General features: G+C 43.3%; 1 pseudogene; it reads left to right on the top strand.

The window, feature by feature from the left end:
• Positions 1-476: 476 nt before the first annotated feature.
• LOC127911476 (uncharacterized) lies at positions 477-9,840 on the top strand (annotated as a pseudogene).

Here is a 9,840-nt window from a genome sequence, read left to right as displayed (position 1 = left end):
GCCATAAATGGGCCGGGGAATCGCAGTCCATACTTCACACCTGGATGGTCCCTTAGTAGTCTTTTGGCCTGCCCGAAAGCAGTGCCCTGCCTGGAAACAGTGGGGGAGTAGTCCTGTTAGACAGAGAAGCTCCGTCCTTTAAAGCTCAGAGTGGTATTGCGGGCTCTTCTCATGGAAAAAGTGCACTCGAAGAATTATGTCACGTGGCCTCCCACCATCCCAGGGCTCTCCTGCACCTTTTTCAGATCCGCAGCCAGGCGTTTCAAGTCAGCCTCCAGGGAGGTAGTTAAGTCGGAGGTATTGGTAGCAGAGATCTCCAGTTCTGCAATCGTTGTAGTGTGCAACTCTGTTGTTGTTTTGAGTGATGTGATTGCTGGCACTGCAGGATGGTTAGATCTGCTTTTAAGTTATCAGAAACCTTGGGCCTCAATCATAGCAACTACCTCCATGAGCATAATAGTTTGATGGCCTCGAAAATGTTCATTTCAGCGCCGCCAGGCCAAGCTGTACCCCCGGGTAAAGTGTGAGTCGTCAAAACTCACATAAACTTTAAGAATACTGCTGGAGCAAATGGAAAACACGTCAGTCGCACATAGCTCGCCTCCAACCCCCCCCCTTGGGATTTGCCAACTTTTATCACAGTTTTATCCAGTGTTACAGCACTGTGGCTTCCCCCCTGTCTGCACTCACCTCTCCCAAGGTTCTGTTCACATGGTCCCCATCTGCTGTCCAGGCATTTCGAGACCTCAAGCACCGCTTCACCTAAGCTCCCATATTGGTTCATCCTGACCCAGTTCATGGTGGAGGTCGATGCTTCGGATGTCAGAGTGGGGGCTGTCCTGTCCCAGAATTCTGCCCTGGACCTCAAGCTACATCCCTGTGCATTCTCTCAACGCCACAGAGAGGAATTACCATGTGGGAAATCGTGAGCTTCTCGCTGTGAAGTTGGCGTTGGAGGAGTGGAGACACTGGTTGGAGGGGGTGGAAAATCAGTTAATTGTGTGGACAGATCACAAGATCCTGGAATATCTCCACACCGCCAAGCGTCTCAATTCCAGGCAAGCTACGTGGGCCCTGCTTTTCAGCCGGTTTAACTTCTCCCTCTCCTACCAGCCGGGATCCAAAAATATGAAGCCAGATGCACTGTCACACCGAAGCCAGCACCCAGGTCAACCAGCAGTTTTTCCCATGTTCCTGTCGGTCTCTAGTTCCTGTTTTCTAGCTTTCCCAGTTTTTTACTGACCTATGCCTGCCTGCCGTTCTGAACCTTTCTGACTCTTGCTCTGGACTACTGACCTCTGCCTGCCCTTGACCTGTCGTTTGCCTGCCAACCCTGTTTTTGTAAAACAAAATTGTTACTTCAAAACTGTCTGGGTCTTCTCCTGAGCCTTGACACTGTCACCCGAGTCTGATGTCTTGAGCACTCTGGAGCAGGTTTTCATCAAGGATCTCTCTGTACTTTAATCCGTTCATCTTTCCCGACTGGTCCCCCAGTTCCTGCCAGTGAAACATGCCCACAGCATGATGCCGCCACCACCTTGCTTCACTGTAGGGATGGTGTCATGTTTCCTATGGACAGGCTAAAGAGTTTCAGCAGACCAGAGAATAACACAGTGTGTTAGGAGCCCGTAAAACGGCAGTCACTCATTCCCGTATCTATGTTGGTTGGTTGGAGATTGACACATCCTTGCACTTTGAAAAGCGACAATGTCAAGGTGAATGAAATAAGTCAACGGCAAATATGTTTCGTGTTGTCAATGTTTGATGCTGTGAAAATTTGGGGAATTGTTCAGATTAGCAAGTCCTTTAATGATCACTTAGTTGGTACAGGCAGCTTGAAAGATTGCTCTGTCTCTCTCTGTTGCAGTGTTTAGCTGTATAGACAGCTATCTAGTTGTTTTTTGTCTTCCTTCTATCAATGTAATTCATATTCTAACAGCCCAAGCTTATTTCTATAGCTAGCTAGCGTGACAAACCTCTTCAAGGTTAGGAGAGTTTGTCACACATTTTTTTTATTTTACCTTTATTTTACTAGGCAAGTAAGTTAAGAACAAATTCTTATTTTCAATGACAGCCTAGGAACAGTGGGTTAACTTCCTGTTGAGAGGCAGAACGACAGATTTTGTACCTTGTCAGCTCGGGGATTTGAACTTGCAACCTTTCGGTTACTAGTCCAATGCTCTAACCACTAGGCTACCCTGCCACCCCAACTCAAATTAAGCGGGAGACCGTCACCAAAACAATATACAGAAACTATAATGATAACGTAATAAGGCATTTACTTTGATAGGAATGCACACGTCCAAAGTTATTAATAGTAAGGAAAACCACAATGAAGGCAATGTGGGCTCCAGCCGTAAAATGTGCCAGGGGGGGGGATTTTTTTTTTGCAAGTTCTGAAGTTCTGTTCTGACTGGAGATGCACAAATGTCTACATACTTGATCTGGGGAAACACTGGGGAAGAGTTTGGGCTGTCAATCGAAGAGAGAAGTTGGTCCGGTTCAGCAATGCCTCAGAAGAGAAATGGGCTACTTCTATGGGAATTAATGAGGAGGTGGAGCACAACTCAATTCAAATTGTTGTTCAAAATAACATTTGTTAGAAAATAAAACTTGTTAGACAATAATTTGAAATTGACAAGTTGAAACATAGTCTAGAGATAATTAGCAGGCAGTGTGCCTTGATTTGAGGACAGCATAGATGAACCGTCCTGTTTCTTTAACAATCACATCCGGGAACAGTGAGTGCATTTTGACATCACGTGCATAAATAAACTCACGCTGGGGTGACCGTTAGAGATATTTGGAACTCACACGTGAAAAGGTTAAAATTGTCTCTGAACAGTTGTTGTGTTTTGTATCTTCTCTCTTTATCTGTCTCTATCTAATACTTGTCATTCACTGAATTGTCAAAGCAGGTTACTATTTCTACATTTTGTGTCAGGCCGGTTCTGTACTAAATCTTATTGAGAAAGGTTATCTAAATTTTGAAATAGACTCTGATAGTTGTTTGCATTTTTACATGGTTACAAATGTAAGAATAGTTGTCAATCAAATAGCCTACTATGTGTGGGTTTTGAAATAATTTCAGAATACAGTTCTCTGGTCACATTTTGGAAATGTTTTAAACTTGGTACATTTTGAGCGAGTAATTTAGTCAAATGTACTACAATTGAAATACTCCAGGGTTTGTTGTTATGTTGAGTGTTATTCCTATTGACATGAATGTGGTGTCATTAAAGAAGAGGTTGTACTCTTCGAAACTAAGTTGAAAAATTCCCAGTAATCTACAGCAGCATTCTATAATTATTTTGGAGTCTAAAAGGGTTAACACACCATGACTTATGACCATCATGACTCGATTACCCAAATTGCCATTCCAAATCAGACAGTCTTTGTTAGTGTGCCAGAAGGAACAATTGTTCACATGTTTTTCTGTGACTTGGTGGTGACCTAACAATCGTTTGTGGTGTTTTCGCTGTAAAGCCTTTTTGAAATTAGACACTGTGGCTGGATTAACGAGACTTTTATCTTTAGAATAGTGTAAAATACTCGTATGCTTGAGGAATTGTAATTATGAGATTTATGTTGTTTTGAATTTGGCGCCCTGCATTTTTATTGGCTGTTGACGGGGTGGGACGCTACCGTCCCGAATATTCCAGAGGGGTTTTAAGTAAATCAATCAAACCTTTACTAATGCAATTGCAGGCAGAAGTTGACAACGGAAACATCACGTATGTTTCAGAGTAAGTTCTGCAAAATAAACAGGTCAAAGTTGCTTTAATATACTTGCAGTCAACCCCTAGTGATGTAACTGCCTACGTCAAAACCTTCTACTCATGAGACCAATCCCATGCATATACAGTTATACAAACTTGCAGGAGGAAACAGCAGTAATTGTCCATTCACGTGTGCCTTACAGTGGTGTGTCTGACTTGTCTCTCATCTATTTACTCCCCTGCAGGGGTCTGTATCTATTTTAGTCTTGAGGCGCTTTCTCACAGACACCCTGTTTTGACTGCAATGGCTCATACATCTGCTCAGACCGTTTCTTATAAGAGGAAGAGACTAGAAAAGAACTGTGGAACAGTATTAAACCTTATAATGCATATATTGCTATTCTGTGGTCCAGGACCCAAAATGTAGTGGGAGAGGGTAGCCCTTCCCCTTCTATTAATGCAACATAAACATAATCAATTATTATAATACATCAATCATTTGGTGCAGCTCCCCAGCATGACCCCAAAGTAACCCCCATCATTCCCCCCTTTGAGAATATTTAGTCTCACAGTTTAAATCATAATATTCTCCTCTGAAATCAAACAGATTTGGCAAATTCCCAGAATCCATTTGATCGGAGGGATGGCCTGCTTAAAGGGAGAAACAACTTCTGATGTTCCTGGAATGCTAGTGGGGTGAGTCTGTCCATATTCCCATTCCTCCTGAGTCCTGGGAAGCTTCCACCAACACCATCACTTCAGCATGTTCAAGAGCAGTTTATAATTTTCTTACAAATAAACAGTAGCCAAAATCACCAAACCTCCTACAAGTATAGGAGTAAACAACGAAAACAAAATGAACATAACTTTCTCCATTATATTTCCAAATTTAGCATTAAACCAGTTATCAACTGTGTCAAATACAGATTTTGAGAGAGTTTTACTAAGATCAGCAATCTTATCAATTATCACTGTCATATTCTCAGAGGAGTCAGGGAGGAGCATAATACAATCAACAATACCTAGTATGTTACAGTGTTCTCCTTCCTTCGCCAAAAGATCCTCTAAAACCAACTCATGGCGGCCGACGACTGCTTTCAGATTTTGGACATCTAAAGAGAGTTGGCTAAATCCTCGGATCGCTAAATTCATATGGGCTTGTAAAGGGTAGGTTAAATTGTTTAGCCACTTTTCCAGGATAGCCACACCCCAGGAGGGTATGACTGACATACCAAAAAGATCGGTGACTGGAATGACCGGAATTCTTAACATGTTTCCCCCCCATTCATGAGGTAAAGTGAGGTACCCCTTGTCACTGCATGGAGAGGTTTACACCGGTCACCTGGTGCTGTAAGTCTAATACACTAAAGTCCCCTTTAGCATAGTTTCTCCTATCATTATACTCTTCTCAGTTGACCCATATATACACACGACAAGCTCTAGTATCTCCCATATCTTCCTTCCCATCATTACAAAGACAAAGGGCAGGGGTTGACTTCGGGCTTAGGGAGATCAGTATGGGATTGATGCTCAAGCTCCATTTCCTAACAATTCTATCCATGGGTGCCTGCTGGGATCATTACACCGTACAGGATGGGAAGTTCTTACCGTGAAGAATGACTCACGGATAGCCTCAGTCAGTAATGGTTTTGTTTACATTCAGTATGCTTCTCCTGTTTTGTTTATCTGCTTATTCTCATGATTAAACTCACCTTCTGATTGTGCCCACATTTTTAGACAGGTGTAGACAATCAAAAGACACATTGTGATCAGATCATCCTGCCCACCTCCGGAGGAAGTCAGACATTGTGTCTGGATATCTTACAAGTGTAGACAGATCTGGACGTAGAAACCATTTGAACCATCATTATTCCACCCTCTAAAATCATTGACTGATTACATCAATTTGTGTCGTACAATCTTTTCACAATGCAGACAGTGGATGAATAACAGACATTTAAATACCATGTGTAGACACATTTCTGTAAATATGGGCAAAATCAGTGTAGACAAGCTCAGGACAAAGGACCCACGTTAGAAAGGGGCTGAAATGGAGCAAAAACTTGACCAGAAAAATATTATCTTTGGAAGGTAGTGGAGGATTAATAATAAACACTTCACTTTGATTGACATCTCCAGATCTCTTTATTATTCCTATGATGTTCGCCCAGACACGCCGATGCCAGAAACGAATAGCCTCGCACTTTGCACACTTTGGCTGATGCAGCAATCTGGTGCGTTGCGCTGGTTTGCCTGCCAGCCACCTGGGTCGAAGACGCATAATCAACCTCTTTGTCAATCACTTCTCAAACAACCTATAGACTAGAAGTGTCAGTGGGAGTAGGATAGACACGTGTTGGCTGTATCTTGGACAGAAACACTTCACTGCCTTCTCACTTCATCACATCACACGGAGTTGCTTATTGACAAGGACATGTAATTCAGTGAGTGGGTTGGGATTCATTGGACACTGCACAACAAAACAGAGGTCTTGTGCATTATGTAGGTTAAGCGTGGCTACCCATCTTGTGTAGGTATCAGTTAGCAACGGTTTTTAACATGCTCCACCATTTGTGGTTGGGGGTTGCAGCAGAGCTATGAGTAATCCACATGATAGGGTTCAAACAGGTAGTGACACAGTAGACAACACTGATGTACTCAAGATGTAGAAAGATGACAACTTGGTGTACAGTAAGTGGGAAAACCAGACTGTCCTGGCTGGTACTCTAAATACCTAAATTATTTGGCACATGGTAACAATCCAAGATGGCTCCAGATACAGTATGTATCAGCAAACCTAATAATATGCATTTAACAAACTTCCGCAAGTCACTGGTTCGTCAGAAATTAGAATAGATGGGCCATGCCAGGCCAGTTGACTTGTCACTAAGGCCTATATGGGATGAAAGAAAAAAGAGACGTTGCATGTGCTGAATCTAACTGGGAATGCACTGAACATTGTTAGGAGCTATCCTTGGTCCTAATCCTGATATACTACTGCAGCTTCTTCAGGTGCTGAAGTTGTTTTCCGTCATTCATATTGCGTCAGCTAAAAAGCCACTCGAGCAGGTCTGCACTCGGGAAGAGGGATAAAGAAAAGAACAATGAAGAAGGACAAAGAAAAAGGAAGCATTTACAGAAAATGATTTGTAGTCCAAAGCTTCCATTTCCATCTTATAAAAGGTCCTATTGTACCTGATGCAAGGCTGCTTCAGCATGTTGACGCGAGCTGCCGTGGCCCACGTCCCTGTGGTATGAGGATTGATACTAGCACAGAACTGCAGATGTACGGAAACAAAATACTCTGATAAGACTTTCATTTTCTCAAAAGTACACTAGAACTTAGTTTCCCTCTGTCACTTCATTAAGAGTAACATTTGATATATAGTATGTGCGTGCTGTATCATATACTGCTACACAGTTATGAACAATATCCTGTTGGCAGCAATGTACATTTTAAGCTTGATCAATGACCTAGACTAGAGGAAGAGGCCTGAGGAGAAATAGGAAGATAGAAGCAACTTGCTTGCTTGTTTTCGAATTGCTGTGCGTTTTGTTGCCAACCTATTTTGCTACCTGACAACTTTACGGGTTTCACTTTTTAATTACCGTTCATATATTTATTTTTTCCTCAACTTTTTCACTCCGGACGCTTTATCTGGACACGATTCGTCAGGACCTCCAACAGCCGAAGCTAAGTAGTAACATTAACATGATGCCTTCTAATTGCAGCCGCTGTGTTCGCCTTACGGCGAGGATAGCTGTACTGCAAGCCCAGCTTCAGACGCAATCGTTAGGCAAGGGTAATTTCAGTGTAGGAAAGGATGAAACAGCGTCTGTGCCACCAGTAAGTGCAGATAGTAGTATAAATCCCCTGGCACAGTCCCCGCAGCCGGACAACTTTCTCACGGTTTCTGGAAGGAAATGCTGTAGGAACGCTCAACCGGTGTCGCTCATTCAGCAGACAGAAACTTTCAACCGGTTTTCCCCATTAAGCAGCGGGTCGGTGTCAGAGGCCGAGTCTTCTCTGGTCTCTACTCCTCCCGTTACGGGGTCTGAGACGCCGAAGCTTCCCACCATTAGCTCTGACAAATTGAAAACTCTAGTCATTGGCGACTCCATTACCCGCAGTATTAGACTTAAAGCGAATCATCCAGCGATCATACACTGTTTACCCGGGGCAGGGCTACCGACGTTAAGGCTAATCTGAAGATGGTGCTGGCTAAAGCTAAAACTGGCGAGTGTAGAGAGTATAGAGATATTGTTATCCACGTCGGCACCAACGATGTTAGGATGAAACAGTCAGAGATCACCAAGCGCAACATAGCTTCTGCGTGCATATCAGCTAGAAAGATGTGTCGGCATCGAGTAATTGTCTCTGGCCCCCTCCCAGTTAGGGGGAGTGATGAGCTCTACAGCAGAGTCTCACAACTCAATCGCTGGTTGAAAACTGTTTTCTGCCCCTCCCAAAAGATAGAATTTGTAGATAATTGGCCCTCTTTCTGGGACTCACCCACAAACAGGACCAAGCCTGACCTGCTGAGGAGTGACGGACTCCATCCTAGCTGGAGGGGTGCTCTCATCTTATCTGCCAACATAGACAGGGCTCTAACTCCTCTAGCTCCACAATGAAATAGGGTGCAGGCCAGGCAGCAGGCTATTAGCCAGCCTGCCAGCATAGTGGAGTCTGCCACTAGCATAGTCAGTGTAGTCAGCTCAGCTATCACCATTGAGACCGTGTCTGTGCCTCGACCTAGGTTGGGCAAAACTAAACATGGCGGTGTTCGCCTTAGCAATCTCACTAGGATAAAGACCACCTCCATTCCTGTCATTACTGAAAGAGATCATGATACCTCACATCTCAAAATAGGGCTACTTAATGTTAGATCCCTTACTTCAAAGGCAATTATAGTCAATGAACTAATCACTGATCATAATCTTGATGTGATTGGCCTGACTGAAACATGGCTTAAGCCTGATGAATTTACTGTGTTAAATGAGGCCTCACCTCCTGGCTACACTAGTGACCATATCCCCGTGCATCCCGCAAAGGCGGAGGTGTTGCTAACATTTACGATAGCAAATTTCAATTTACAAAAAAAATGACGTTTTCGTCTTTTGAGCTTCTAGTCATGAAATCTATGCAGCCTACTCAATCACTTTTTATAGCTACTGTTTACAGGCCTCCTGGGCCATATACAGCGTTTCTCACTGAGTTCCCTGAATTCCTATCAGACCTTGTAGTCATTGCAGATAATATTCTAATCTTTGGTGACTTTAATATTCACATGGAAAAGTCCACAGACCCACTCCAAAAGGCTTTTGGAGCCATCATCGACTCAGTGGGTTTTGTCCAACATGTCTCTGGACCCACTCACTGTCACAGTCATACGCTGGACCTAGTTTTGTCCCATGGAATAAATGTTGTGGATCTTAATGTTTTTCCTCATAATCCTGGACTATCGGACCACCATTTTATTACGTTTGCAATTGCAACAAATAATCTGCTCAGACCCCAACCAAGGAACATCAAAAGTCGTGCTATAAATTCACAGACAACACAAAGATTCCTTGATGCCCTTCCAGACTCCCTCTGCCTACCCAAGGACGCCAGAGGACAAAAATCCGTTAACCACCTAACTGAGGATCTCAATTTAACCTTGCGCAATACCTAGATGCAGTTGCACCCCTAAAAACTAAAAAAATGTCTCATAAGAAACTAGCTCCCTGGTACACAGAAAATACCCGAGCTCTGAAGCAAGCTTCCAGAAAATTGGAACGGAAATGGCGCCACACCAAACTGGAAGTCTTCCGACTAGCTTGGAAGGACGGTACCGTGCAGTACCGAAGAGCCCTTACTGCTGCTCGATCGTCCTATTTTTCTAACTTAATTGAGGAAAATAAGAACAATCCGAAATTCCTTTTTGATACTGTGGCAAAGCTAACTAAAAAGCAGCATTCCCAAGAGAGGATGACTTTCACTTTAGCAGTGATAAATTCATGAACTTCTTTGAGGAAAAGATTATGATTATTAGAAAGCAAATTACGGACTCCTCTTTAAACCTGCGTATTCCTCCAAACCTCAGTTGTCCTGAGTCTGCACAACTCTGCCAGGACCTAG

The sequence above is a fragment of the Oncorhynchus keta genome, chromosome 24 (genome assembly GCF_023373465.1).
Source record: "Oncorhynchus keta strain PuntledgeMale-10-30-2019 chromosome 24, Oket_V2, whole genome shotgun sequence".
NCBI lineage: Eukaryota > Metazoa > Chordata > Actinopteri > Salmoniformes > Salmonidae > Oncorhynchus > Oncorhynchus keta.
This window is presented reverse-complemented; position numbering and strand designations above follow the sequence as displayed.